Source organism: Podarcis vaucheri (genome assembly GCF_965113315.1).
Source record: "Podarcis vaucheri genome assembly, chromosome: 13".
Classification (NCBI taxonomy): domain Eukaryota; kingdom Metazoa; phylum Chordata; class Lepidosauria; order Squamata; family Lacertidae; genus Podarcis; species Podarcis vaucheri.
The window spans coordinates 15227390-15240977 of NC_138751.1; the positions used below are offsets into that span (position 1 = coordinate 15227390).

The following is a 13588-nucleotide window of genomic DNA, read 5'->3' on the forward strand; positions in this document are numbered from 1 at the left end:
CCTTAGAAACATGAAACAAAAGTCTCTCCCCCCTCCTGCCGCCCTTGATCAGCAGGGTGCGGTTTTCAGCCTTGTCCTGGCTTTGTCAACACTGAGGCCCTGACACACTTTTCAAGGGTGAGATGCTGCTGCTGATTTTTTTAAAAAAAAAATAAATATTGAACCAGATCCATTTGTTAATAAGCAACGAGTGGTTTAGAACCAGCCACTTTGCCTCAAACAGCTTTGCAATGGAGCCTCCCACTTTCCCACACAGTCCAGAGGATTGCAAAATATGCCATTAAAAAAAAAAAAAGGGTTTTCTGGGAACTTGATCTGTTTCGCCATCTTGGTAAAACAAGATCTCGAGAAGGGAAAAACACAGCTCAGAAGGGGACCATTTTGCTCTGCAAGGCAGGTAGGATCTGCTGAAAAAAGTGAGGGGATTAGGGCCCAAGCATTCAAATGAGTTGCTATAAGTAAATGTTCTGGAGTGTATGGGGTGTTAGGGGAGGGGGTAGTATCTGTGGTGAGGGACGTGTCATGCTCCTTCTTCTCCCCCTGCCTTTGGTCCCCACCCTGCACTCAGCTCTCACCTGTGGCTCTCAGAAGCTGTCAGCATGTGACAGCAGCCACACCCCAGAACAGTTTTGATTGGCAGGTGAGGGCAGCCGATCGGCCTCAAACCCTCAGTGAGTTAGGGACTTCCGCTGCATGTGAACATTGCCAGATTTACATATACGCTAAACAAGCTATAGCTTATAGCCCCACTCTCTTGGGGGCCCCCAAAAAAATTAAAGGAAAAAAACAACTGGATGTACATTTCCAAAATATAAGATAAAAAACAAATAAAATAAAACCAGTGTTTTGTGTTGTGTAGGCTCCTATGATGTAAGTCATGGGCCCCGCCTGCTAGCCTGCTCCCTAAAATATCACTGGTTTGCTCATTTCTATATATAGGGTGCCTACATTCTGCATGAAGACGTGGGTGGTGCTGTGGTCTAAACCACTGAGCCTCTTGGGCCAATCAGAAGTATAAAAAATAATCATTATTTTCCATCTTACTGTAGGTTTTGTTTCATTTAAAAAAATAAAATTTTATTTTATGGTTTATTGTTGTTTATATTTTGAATGACATGTATATGGGGACAGTTAGGGAGGTGGGGGCTGTCTGTGCACTGAGCATGAGTTCCCATTTGCTCTGCTGCACCAGCCTCCACTGGTGTTTATCACTGATCGATCGATCTCTCAATCTATGCTATGGCCCCTGCTTCTCTACCTGGAGCTATGACAGGAGATGAGGAAAAACCCCAACTATCTAAACTATGTGTTCAACACAGATGAAAAAGCTTGTGACCTCATAAACAGCTTTCTAGATTGTACTCATTTGTTATCCTGGCAGAAGACTAAAGCAGAAGACTAAAGAATCAACTCAACCTCCCTGCTTTTTAACATGTTCTACACTGAGCTTTTTGCAATCGGCTTTGGTGAGCTGAGCCATCCTTTCTGTGACACTTCCTCCTTCCTGCAAAGAGCTTTCAGCTCCTTCTCTTCCCAGATATTGGTGGCCCTTACATGCTGCTCAAGCGACCTTTCGCTTTCTTTGTAGAAGCCGCATTTTGTTAACATTCCATGAGCACCTCTTTCCCACTCAGAGGTTAGAACACTCAGGAATGACATCACAGAAGGCCAGCCAATGCCTGCGGAGGATCTGTGTTGATATTCAACCTAGCCAATCAAAGCAGTGGCCGCTCTTCGGCTTTTACTGTACAGTGCTACCTCGGGTTAAGAACTTAATTCGTTCTGGAGGTCTGTTTTTAACCTGAAACTGTTCTTAACCTAAGGTACCACTTTAGCTAATGGGGCCTCCCGCTGCCACCGCGCCACTGCTGAACAATTTCTGCTCTCATCCTGAAGCAAAGTTCTTAACCTGAGGTATTATTTCTGGGTTAGCGGAGTCTGTAACCTGAAGTGTCTGTAACCTGAAGTACCACTGTATATAGTTACACAAAATCATTTAGTTTTGTGTGCAAATTGCCTTACATTTTTTTTAAAGAAACAAATAATAATTCCCTTCTCCATTCCTAAGTGCAGCTGACACCATGGCTCAGACGACTGCCTGCTGGCTGCTGCTATTCCTGATGGTCCTGCCAGCGCTTACCCAGAGGGAATCCCGTTACGAGAAATTCCGCCGGCAGCACATCGACTTCCCAAAGACCAGAAGCGACTTGGATGCCCGGCGCTATTACAACCTCATGATGCAGAGAAGGGGGATGACCGACGGTGTTTGCAAACCTTCCAACACCTTCATCCATGGGGACCCCATGGCAGTAGATGCCACCTGCGGTGACGGGGGGACCTACGCCAGCGAGAATTACTATGACAGCAACACACCCTTTGACCTCACAGCTTGCCGCATTATTGGGGGAGGATCCCAGAGACCCCCCTGTAACTACAGAGGCAGGTCCACCTCCCAGCGCATTCGGGTGGGCTGCACTAACGGGGTGCCGGTTCACTTCAAAATGCCTCTTTAGATGTCTCTGTTTACTTGTATTGAATCACAGTGCTTTAAATCCCTTTTTAGAATCGGGTAGAATTTTGAAAAAAATCTGTTTCTGTTTGTGTATCTCAACTGCAATTTGCCTTTTCAAATGCTGCCTTTTGCTTTCTCTGAGGCGCAGTCCCTCCAGTCTTTCCCTCCTGCTTTTGTATTTTAATAAAATGCATGCCATCTAGTGGTCATAAAACAATATGAATGCATTTTCCTATCCTTGCATTTTAACACTTGCTAAAGATTAAGGCTGAGATCTGAGAACACCTGTGACTGAATGGTCTTCTCTTGCAGTTTCATGTAATAAAATATTCCTTTACATATGTAGAACTGTGTTGTTATTTGCAATAAAAGACGGCAGTGAAGTGGTAGCCAGCTAAATATGCCCTACTCCAGGACACTCCATTCCATCCCTCTTTGAACTTCTTAAAGGTCCTCAAAACTTAAGATCTCCCCACTTGGATGCCTTAGTAAACTTTGGGATTTCCCAGGACCTCTCCTTTTGTGTGTGGATAGTGTTTGTTTGACTATGGAGTTTGAATGTGTTTGCTATATATACCAGTAGCCTCATAAAGGGCATTGCTCAGGAATACAAACAAACAAATCCAGTCTTGAAAAGCTTCAGTCTACCATTTTGTTGCATGATGATGTAGTGTGATTGTATCCAAACAAAGAGCCGAATTTCTCCCGCATCTCTTTCAGGGACGTCAGGTGTTGATTCTGGTTCCTGGGGAGTAGTCAATTTGGAGAACAAGTTATAGCTCATTGTTAAGAGCACAATAATGTCCCCAGTTCAGTCCCTGGCATCTACAGATTTTGCTTTGTTTTTAAAGTTATCCGGTAGTTTGAATGGCCTCTGCCTAAGACCTTAAGGAAGTCAGAGAATGCAATATTGAACTAAGTAGGTGACCTGCTAGAAGGCAACATGTTCCATTCTAACAGGCTCAAAAGCAGCAACTTAGAATTCAGTATTGAAAGTTGTTAAAACAAATTATAGTAACATGAATAAGATGAGCCATGAATGCACAGGAACCTATGAAAACATGGGTTCTGGTGGCTGATTTTTTGTGATGTTATCTAGTCTGCACCACACAAATTTTCTTTTAGCAGTTTATTACCAGTATCAAAATGGGATGCGGCTGGCGCTGTGGGTTAAACCACAGAGCCTAGGATTTGCCGATCAGAAGGTCGGCGGTTCGAATCTCTGCGACAGGGTGAGCTCCTGTTGCTTGGTCCCTGCTCCTGTCAACCTAGCAGTTCAAAAGCACGTCAAAGTGCACGTAGATAAACAGGTACCACTCCGGCGGGAAGGTAAACGGCGTTTCCGTGCACTACTCTGGTTCGCCAGAAGCGGCTTAGTCATGTTGGCCACATGACCCGGAAGCTGTACGCCGGCTCCCTCGGTCAATAAAGCGATATGAGCGCCGCAACCCCAGAGTCTGGACCTAATGGTCAGGGGTCCCTTTACCTTTACCTACCAGTATCAAGAGGTGTGGTTTCACCCCCTTTTAAGTGGCTCTCAGTGATGGCAACAGCAAACCTGTTCAATGACGCCATTACTCTGAACAAGCTAAATTGGCTTGTGGAAGTCACCTTTTGTAATCTCAAGTGTTTGCACACTTTCCCCCAGAAGAGAGGCCTCCATTTGACCACAGAAGTTGGTAGGGGTGTTTGGAAACAGGCCAACGACCAAATGATTGATATGTTTCTAAACGTTTTTCAAAGGGGAGGTAGGAAGTTGCAACACAGCAGTTGACATGCCTCGTGGGGCAACGTATCTGCCAAGATTGAACAGTCTTGTTTGTTCCACTAAAGAAAACAGAAATGACAAAATCAACCAAGCAAAATCAACCAAACACCGAAAACACAACTGAATCAGAGCCCCAAATGAGTACAGGGAAGAAAAACACCAAAGTAGTTAAAATGAACGTAAGGAACGTAATGTAATAATAGCCCTGCTGGACCAAACTGAGTATTGCAGGGAGATTAAAAATCACTAATTGTCCATTTGTTTCTTTGAAGTGACTCCTGGAAATGGGGCAGCCCCTCCTAGTGAGGCAGGCCAGCTACAACCTGTTTCGCCTGGAAAAAATCTTAGGCAGTGAAAAGGCTTTTGGCTTTATCTAGATGGGTTTGCCCCAGCCATCACCTTTGGGATAAGAAATGGGAGACTGGGTAAGAGATAAGCAAGAGAGTGGCTCCAAAAGGCTGGTGAACAATAGCTTATGTTGAATTCAGAAAATCCTCCTGCCTACAATGGATTGTTCCTGTTTGCTACTCCTTTATTAGTGGCCAAATATTGACCGACTCAGGAGACAATGGTGTTCCCATCTCAAGACAAGGCCTAGGATCAGAGCTAAGAATGTCCAGAATGTTGCTGAAGAAATCTAGCGTTTACACTTCAGAGTTCAACAGAAGTGCAACCCTCTGTGAAACTGGACTGTCCTTTGTGTTTCATGGAGTTCTGTTGCTCTAATAATTATACAGTTGGAGTGTAGAGAATAGGGAGTCATAGAGCTGGACGCAGCTGTTGTGCCTCGTAAGAAGGGAACGTCTATCAAAAATCAGTGAGGGCAATATTGAGGTACAGTCGCACCTTGGTTCTCGAATGGAAGCTGTTCCGGAAGTCCGTTCAACTTCTGAAAATGTTCAAAAACCAAGGCGCAGCTTCCGATTGACTGCAGGAGTTTCCTGCAGTCAATCAGAAGCCACGGAAGCCGTGTTGGATGTTCAGCTTCCCAAAAACGTTCGCAAACCGGAACACTCACTTCCGGGCAGAGCCGTAGCTAGGTGATCTTGTGCCCCTGGCAGAACTGTCCTGTTTGCACCCCCAGCCACTGACAAATTAGCTCTTCTTTCCGCCTCTCCTCCAACCCTACCCCCATTCAATTCACCCTCTATTTAAAACCTTTTCTTAAGAGGCAATAATCAACATTTTTATTTCTAGACATATTTATGGACATATTTTTAGCCAATTTTGCACGCACCCCCCCTCGCCTGCACCCCTGGCACAGGCCCTCCTCACCACTCCCTAGCTACAGCCCTGCTTCTGAGTTCGGGAGCCAAAACATTCGAGTTGCAAGGCGTTCAAAAACCAAGGTACGACTGCACTTCTTTTTGCCACTGCAGGAGAAAAAAAGCATTGATGTATGTTTGCTCCATGCTACTAACAGGTTTCTTCATTTCCACCAACCTCATCCTACTTAGCTTCCTCCCTTGCAAGATGAAGAAATACAGAGGTGTCTTAGTTTCTGGGATGTCTGTTCACAATGCGCATGATCGCTTTAATCTTAGAGGTGTGTCTTGTACAGCTTTATGGAAGGTTTTTTCTCTCTTTCTCTACATATATATATACACACTTTATAAATGTGATAATATTGGAAAGAGGGCCCCAGTTAAAATCACCCTTGACTCTCTTGCAGCTTGGCACAAATTCATTTATAAGCCCTGAAATCTTTTATTCCTCAAGTGGCGTTTCTCAAGACCTGTTGACAGTAAACACAGTTTCAGAGCTACAAATGGTTCGTTGTAAGAATTAATATGCATGTTTGATGAGTGAGTGTTTCACTGCATGCATATGTAACCTGTGAACTGCAGGGTGAAGCCAGGGTGAACTGCAGTTTCTCAATCTGGATACGTATGCATAGTAAAATGCATGCATTGCAACCAGCAGCATGCAGTGGATGACTTGCCGGGTCCAACATAAAAGTGCTGTCTGCTTTGTAAAACTCACCGAGTCCAGTATGTACAAAATGCAAATCCTATTTTGTCAGTCCCGTAGCACATTCGTATTCTAATTTCTTCATCTTCTCTTGTCTTTTTCTATCTGATGTATTCCTTAGAAGAGTACAACATTAAATCATTTGAACACTGGCACTGGTAGATGCTGGCACAGGCAAACAAGACGAGGGTTCCTAGATATTCCCCTGTTTCGCCCCAAGGGGCTTCAACAGCTGTGCGTGGTTCTAAATCATATAAACATAGACACTTTGTAATATATCAGCTGTACGCATTACAAAGAAATATACAAGCATATAATAAGTGTACATACCGTTACTGTATATAACAGCTACATGGAACTTATTCATGATAGATTTTCAGTCGTGGTAAACCTGTAAGCCTAAGTACTCTTCCTTTAAGAGTGAATTAATACGAATTATCTGCACCTGTCGCCTTAGCTAGTGTTGCCCCCTTATACAGTACTCAGGCTTACAGGTTTACCATGACTGAAAATCTATCACGAATGAGTTCCATGTTATGTTATGTACATTTATTATATCTTTGTATGTTTCTTTGGAATTTGTACAGCTGATATATTAGAAATTAGAATATGAATGGACTACAGGACTGACAAAATAGGAATTGCATTTTGTACATCCTGGACTCGACGGTCAACTGAATAAGCTACATTTTAATATGTTGTGTCACGATGTTCATTTTGACATTATGAGAAGCTGTATCTAATTTTGAGAAGTAGTTTCTAGCAAATAACTTTATTTAAAATTTAAAGATTTAAAATTTACGGCTTGTAGTGCTTTAAAAGAAAATTATATGAAAAGGATGTATTGATGGTATTTATCTCCAGTAAAGTTAGCTAAAATGTATAAGAGTGTTTATTGTGGGGGAGGAAGGGAAAGGAGGTTGTGAGCCGCTTTGAGACTCCTTAGGGTAGTGATAAAGCAAGATATCAAATCCAAAATCCAAAAATCCAAATCCATAAGAATTTATCTAATGTGTGCTGGAAGTGTAAAGATAAAATAGGTACATTTTATCATATGTGGTGGTCATGTAAAAAGGCAGTAGGCTTCTGGGAAATGATTTATAACAAACTGAAAAAAAAGTTTAAGATAACTTTTGTTAAAAAAAACCAGAGGCATTTTTATTAGGAATAACAAGTGAAGACTTACCAAGAAATGTTAAAAGATTATTTATGTATGCAACCACAGCAGCAAGGATGCTATTTACCCAAAGACGGAAGGAAGAGAAAGTACCACTGCTGAAAGAATGGATAACAAAGAGGATAGACTATGCTGAAATGGAAAAGATGGCTGGGAAGATCTGCGAGCAAGATGAAGAAAAGTTTGTACAAGACTGGAAAAAAAATTATAGAATACCTTAAAGTTCACTGTGAAGAGTTAAAAACTTTAGGAGGATTGATACAGCATCTATGAAGTACCGTGTACAGTAGAACCTCAGCTTATGCTACCCTCAGGTAACGTAAACTTCGGGTTGCGAAAGCAGCAAACCTGCTTCCGGGTTTTGCTGCTTGCGCAGGAGCAGAAACTATCTCTGTGCCGCAGCCATGTGTGCGCGCAGAAGTGGCACTTCCAGTTGCAAAACCTCAGGATCCGGCCAGAGCTCCGTAGCGGATCCTGTTTGGACCAGAGGTACCACTGTATTAAGGTGATTAATGGATTTGAGATTGAATGGAAAACAAAACAAAGGGGAGACATTGGCAACCGGGGGGGGGGGAGTCAAGAAGTGGTAAATAATTAATTAGCTTTAATTTGTGTTATGTTGAAAATTTCGAATAGTTTTTAAAAAAAAAAAAAAACAGTTCTAGCATCCACCCAAACAGGGACTAATTAGGGGGTAAGCAAATCTGTCAGTTTCATTTTCTCTCCAGTTCTCATTTTTAAATCCAATCTTAAATTCACCTCCACAGCAGTTTCATTTTTTAAAAAGTCTCCATGAAAATTCATCAGCATTTTGTGTGAATTTCTCCTAATACATACATGTTTTATGCCATTTTGCCCAACGCATACTTTTTTTTGCAAAGCAATTTGCCCTTCTTTAATGCCAGTTTAATGTGATTCTCAATCATATGTGCATTTATTTTTTTACATATGCTATGCATTTATAAGCACACTTTACTCCAGCACATGCATTCTTGCACACATTGCCTGGCAGCAGAACTGCACTGAAAAATTCACCGAAGTGTGAATTTTAAGGTTGGCCATTTTTCAATAGGCAGAATGTTCCAGAAAGTGTGAATTAAGTATGTTGACCATTAAGTGCGAATTGAATCAAATTTCTTCCCCATTCCCAGTAACAGTATTGTTTAAATCAATCAAGAAGTGATGAAGATGATGATTTGCAGGATTCACACACCCAGGAGAAATATTCAGAAGGATTCAGGAAGTAGTGTTATCTTTACTGGTTAACAGAGAGACTTCAAACCATGATGAGGTCAACTGTGTCTTGATCCCCAGTGCATTTGTTCTTCTTAATCCCTACCCTCCATCTCAGTGATCCACACATTGTCTGCCTGTTCAATCCAGCTGCATGTGATCTGTACTAACCTTTTACCAGCAGCTGGCTAGGCTGGGTATAAAGAGCCCAAGGGGAAATGTTCAGTTCTACAGGAAACCGAATTCACCACTCTGACAGCCCCCTGGGTGATTTGGAGGCATTTCTGAGTAGTTCTGGCTGAGAAGATCGCGTAAGTTGTTGCAGAAATCGTTCTGGGTGATAAAATTGTGGTCCTTAGCTTGTGTCAGGGAGGGAGGCTGAGTTTGTCGCCAAAGGAAACATTGGTTGCAACCTAGCTAGACTTACACCATGTAGGCTAGGGGTGGGGAAGCTGCCAACTTATGGATACTATTGGACTTCAAACCCCATCAGTGCCAGCTAACATGCCGAGTAGTCAGGGATGATGGGATTTGTAGTCCACAACATCTGAAGGGCCACAGGTTCGCTCTTCTTGCTGCGAAGAGAGAATGGAGGGTCCCTCGCAGTGACAATTTACAGGTCAAACTGTGTGAGGCGGCAGCAGCCCTGTTCATTTCCTTGTGCACATTTGTGACGCAGAAGATGCAGAGGAGAGATTTTGTGTTTGGCATAAAAATAAACATGAACATTTGCAGGGACCCTTCCCAGTATCACCTCCCTATGGGCCAGTGCCTGCTTTCTCCCCCATCCCAGCTCCAGTATCAACTAGGCTGTAAAGAAGGGGAGAGTGGGAAGGCTTAGTTCCCTTCAGCTGCATGTGTGTTATTTGGCCTTAAAAGCACCTTTCTCCCTTTTAAAATACATTTTTATTAATTTTTTAACATATCATTTCCAACAATCATTTAACATAAATTCTTATGCAATATTTTAGACTTGGGTCAACTACCTACCCCTGAAGATTTTCCATTCTTTATCACTTAATCTGCATTTCTTAATTTCTCTATTACTTTTGATTGTCCTTAACTGATAAATCTCTTCATAGTCTTCCTTGCAATATTCCGCATAGTCCTCCTTACAAAACTTCTTGCAGTCCTACTAGCGTAATCTGTTTATTACCATTGCTTTTCAAATAGTTCAAATATTTACTCCAGTCCTCTAAGAATCTCTGGTGCCGCAGGTTTCGAATCCTTCCTGTCAGTTTGTCTAATTCTGCATAGTCCATTAATTTCATCTGCCACTCTTCTTTCGTCGGTAATCCTTCTTGTTTCCATTTCTGTGCCAATAATATTCTTGCTGCGGTTGTGGCATACAAAAGCAATTTACAATCCTGTCTATTAATATAAAAACCCCTTTCTCAGCTTTGTAAATGTGACGAATATTCATTGACTAGAAGCAGAGATCATCCTTTCCTATCACTGAACACCTGTTATGCTGGCTGGGGCTTATGGTAGTTGGCGCTGAAAAGCATCTAGAGACATGATACCCAGTCTCTGTGCTCCCCCCCAGACTAAAAGAAAAAAGATCCTAACAGTATGTGCTTTGCAGTCACGACACACAAGAAGGTCTGAAGTGTGTGACTGTGGGTTGTGTGTATGTGTATGAGAGAGAGAGAGAGAGAGAGAGAGAGAGAGAGAGAGAGAGAGAGAGAGAGAGAATAAGGCACCCTGTTGCATGTATCCACAACTGTCCCTCAGAGGAAAGGAGGGTCTCATGTGGCACTGATTCCCTTCCACACAGCAGAATCACCCAGAAAGTACATCTCTATTGCTGAGCCTCTGACTGAGCAAAAGGGTAAGGGATGTGTGAGACCCCTGAGGGACTAGTTCCTTGTTAAAATGGTAACAATACGGTGGTACTTCGGGTTAAGTACTTAATTCCTTCTGGAGGTCTGTTCTTAACCTGAAGCACCACTTTAGCTGATGGGGCCTCCTGCTGCCACTACGCCGCTGCTGCATGATTTCTGTTATCAACCTGAAGCAAAGTTCTTAACCTGAGGTACTATTTCTGGGTTAGCAGAGTCTGTAACCTGAAGCGTATGTAACCTGAGGTACCACTGTACCCGGCTTTTGTTTCTGTTTTTTACTTGTTTGAGAGAAGCTATTTCCCGTTCAACGTTTAGTGCTTCTTCTGTTACAAAATGGTAAATAAATAAATAATGGTAAACCCTTTTGTTCTCAGGGACTGTTTCCTTTCTTTCTTTCTTTCTTTCTTTCTTTCTTTCTTTCTTTCTTTCTTTCTTTCTTTCTTAAAATTACCTGTTACGTCCCAGAGCTGAGTCTTGCCAATGAAACCCACCCATGGGTTTGTTCTAGTCCATGCAGAGCAAGATTTTTTTTTTTTTTTTGGTGTGTGTGTGTGTGTGTGAGAGAGAGAGAGAGAGAGAGAGAGAGAGAGAGAGAATAAGAAATTGCCAAAAGAGCACTTTTAAGATGATCGCTTGGTGTAATAATGAAAACACAGTCCTTGTGCCTTTCAAAAAGTGGGAATTCCGCCGTGTTTGACTTTGCTTTTCCCTGCCACCAAGCTGTGCCTGATACACACCCTGCTTTGATAGAGAACCCTTAAAACATATGAGAGACTTTGCCCTCTTTTGCATATGGGTGCACTAAAAACATTCCTGAACAGAAATTGAAGGCTATCGCAGTCTCTCTCACACACAGTTTCTGCTTCATGACAGGCTAGCTATTGTTCTCTGTTGCCATCTAGTGTCAACTGCATTGACCTAGCCTACCTTTGTGGTGGGTGTCTTGAGACAGGGGCAAAGCAGCTCTCTCACATTGGTACTGTACAGCTAGATGCAACCGTTTGACTTAAACCCCACAGAGCAGCTGCCAGTCAGTGTGGACAACATTGATTTAGATGGACCAATGGTCTGTGTTTGATGGTGAACAATACTTCTTATGGTATTGTTCAGTGCTTTTTTATTAAAAAATGTTTAGGGGTACTCTCATTTTAACTCAAGAAAATCCCCATTTTATAGTTCAGATCAGGAAAGATAAATACAGTAAACGGACAAAAGTACAAAGATTCACAAAATGTTTAGGGATATGCATATCCCTGCGTCGTCCCCAGAATAAAACCACTTGTATTGTTCACTGCATCACCAACGATGCAAGTAAAAATCAAATATAACAAGTAAAGAAAACTCCATGTGGAGTTTCAATTTTTCGATTTTTTTCCTGTTTTGTTTTCCTGTCAATCACGCTTCTTTAAATGCTATTTTTTATCTTGACCTTCATTTGCAATGCGTATTTGTTTTATGGCACACTGCAACCCATTTTTTAAAAATGTAACGTGATGCGAAATAAACATTTCACCTGCTTCCTTTTGATGGCTACAGGTTCGTCGGAAATCAGCAGCAACAATGATCTCCCTGAGAGGAAACGAAGCGCTATTGCTGCTCCTGTTGGCCTCCTGCCTGATTGTAAGCCGCGTCTCCTCACAGAATCCTCGGCACGAGAAGTTCCTGAGGCAGCACAGCGACTTCCCCCGGACCAATGTGGCCGGGCAGGATTACTGCGGGGCCATGATGCTGCGCCGGGGGATGACGAGGCCTTGCAAAGATACCAACAGCTTTGTCCATGCACCCAGGAGCAACATAAAGGACATCTGCAACAGAGGCGGAACCCATTACCGCCGGGCCCTGAGGCTCAGTAGGGCACAGTTGTCCGTCACCACCTGCAAGCTGCAGGTAACTTCGCGGGGCCAGTGCCGCTACTGGGCCCACACGGGACAAAGGCATATTCTCATAGGTTGTGATGCATCAGGGTGGCCTGTCCATTTTGAAGAAAGCAATTTCATGTAGGGCAGGCTTGCCTTTTCCACCTGCAGGAAGAGCACTAAACAGCTGTAAAAATCTTTGAAAGCAGGCATTCTACGGAGCTCACTCACAACAGAATTGTCACTTGAATCTCACTTACCCAAAGTTCTCAGTTAACGTATGTATAATGTCGTAAGAATTCGCCTATTATTTCTTGGGAAATAATTGTGTACAGCTGAAAACGTTGACAGCATTAAGATGAATTTAACAGTGTAAATAAGTTTTGATGGATGCAGTGCTTTTTTCTGGGGTACGCATACCCCTAAACATTTTGTGAATCTAAGTTTGGCCTCATTGAGAGGCAGTATTTCAATATGAATAGGAAAATGAGAGCAGCCCTAAACATTTTTTTTAGAAAAAAAGCACTGGATAGATGTAATAATGGAATGCTGAATGGTTTAGGTTTTGTAAAATATGCAGGGATTTATGATATGTAAAATGAACCATGGAAAGAGAAGAAGGAAAGTCATTGATATTATAAGGATGTAAAAATGAGTATTTTCAACTGTAAAACAGAAAATTTAATAATAATTATATACAAAAAAAAAAAAGAATTTATTGTTAAGTTGTGGGCGAACATATCAGATGACACAGCGATTCTTCCAAAGCAGCTCTTTATTTGTAAGCTGGAACAGAACTGAACTGAGGAGCTCAGTCAGCCTGCTTATATAGAGCTTCAGAACAATGTAACTATTGCAACTTTCTAAAACTATCCAATCACTGAATGTCACTTTCGATCCTTCATTTGCATACAAACTATCCAATCACTGAACGTCACTTTTGATCCTTCATTTGCATAACTATCTACAATATCCCCCTGCTGGCCCAGGGTGAGAACTTCAGTACATAACACCTATCTATTATTTCTTTACAGGGGCTCATCAGTTTAACAAAACATAACATTGCCCTTGCCTTGGATTAATGCAGGGTTGCTCACTATATAACCCATTAAGCCAGAAGTTCTATTTGGCCACTTGCCTGGGACATTAAAATTCAGATTAAGGTGTTGTCAGATACCTGTCAGGCCACATAATACAAGGGTGGGGAACATGTGGCCCCCCAAATAT

The 13588-nt window shown here is 42.3% G+C and overlaps 2 pseudogenes across 5 annotated transcripts; both read left to right on the forward strand.

Annotated features, from left to right (window-relative positions):
• Positions 1-259: 259 nt before the first annotated feature.
• Positions 260-2860, forward strand: LOC309516971 (ribonuclease-like; annotated as a pseudogene). The gene is made up of 2 exons (XR_014224601.1): positions 260-397; positions 2074-2860. The product of XR_014224601.1 is annotated as a ribonuclease-like (transcript).
• Positions 2861-7454: 4594 nt separating this feature from the next.
• Positions 7455-13040, forward strand: LOC309517165 (ribonuclease pseudogene; annotated as a pseudogene). 4 transcript variants are annotated; one of them, XR_014224602.1, is made up of 2 exons: positions 7455-7609; positions 12042-13040. The product of XR_014224602.1 is annotated as a ribonuclease pseudogene (transcript). The 4 variants fall into 4 exon arrangements; XR_014224603.1 differs by lacking the exon at positions 7455-7609 and adding an exon at positions 7768-7917; XR_014224604.1 differs by lacking the exon at positions 7455-7609 and adding an exon at positions 7769-7933.
• The last annotated feature ends 548 nt before the right edge of the window (positions 13041-13588 follow it).